The following is a 1,043-nucleotide window of genomic DNA, read 5'->3' as shown; positions in this document are numbered from 1 at the left end:
TTTAAAGTATACAAGTAAGTAGTTTCTAGTATAGTCACAAAGTTATACAACTACCAGCACTATTTAATCCTTGAATATTCCAGAAAGAAATCTCTTACTCATTAGTAGTAACTCTCCATGTCCCCCTACTTTGAATTCCTGGCAACCACCAACATACTGTCTGTATGGATTTGACTAAACTGGACAGTCCGTATATATGGAATCATACAATATGTGGCCTTTTGTGTGTGACTTCTTTCATTTAGCCTAATGTTTTTATGATGCATTCATGTGGTAACATGAATTAGCACTTCTTTCTTTATTTTTAATGGCTGGGTAATATTTTATTATATGGATCTGGTACATTTTATTCATTTTTCGGTTGATGAGCATTTTGGTTGTTTCTACTTTTTGGCTATTTTGAGTAATATTGGTATGGGTATCCATGTGCACGTCATTAGTGGATAGGTGTTTTTATTTCTCTTGGTAACTACCTAGGAGTAGAATTGCTGGATCATATGGTATGATTATGTTTAACATTTTGGGAAACTGCCAAACTTTTCTACAGTGACTGCAATATTTAAATTTGTACCAGCAATGAATGAGGGTTCCAGTTTCTCCACATGCTTGCATACTAGTCCATTTATTTTAAAAATTATAATAATATACTTGGATTGTAGGTTACCATCTTGATTTTTTAATTTGCCTTGTTTATGTTTTCTGCTTCTATTCTTCCTTTCATGCTTTCTTTTGGATTAATCAAGTATGTTTTATTTTTCAAAATTTTCTCCTCTATCAGCTTTTTAGTTATACATTTATTTATTCCTTTAGTGGTTGCCATAGTGATTGCAACATATATCTTTAACTTATTGCATTCTTTAAAATTGAACTTATTTCACTTCCCAAACAATTGAGGACTCCTATAAACTGTTTGCATGTAGTTTTCCTATCTTTTTTGCTTTCCTATTTTTTGTGTTTATTATAAACCTCATAGGATGTTTGCATTAGTGTGTTTACATTAATATTTACTTATGTTTTTCCACTTTCTGCCCTTGTTTTGTACT

The sequence above is a fragment of the Hipposideros armiger genome, unplaced genomic scaffold (genome assembly GCF_001890085.2).
Source record: "Hipposideros armiger isolate ML-2016 unplaced genomic scaffold, ASM189008v1 scaffold_313, whole genome shotgun sequence".
Taxonomy (NCBI): Eukaryota; Metazoa; Chordata; class Mammalia; order Chiroptera; family Hipposideridae; genus Hipposideros; species Hipposideros armiger.
This window is presented reverse-complemented; position numbering follows the sequence as displayed.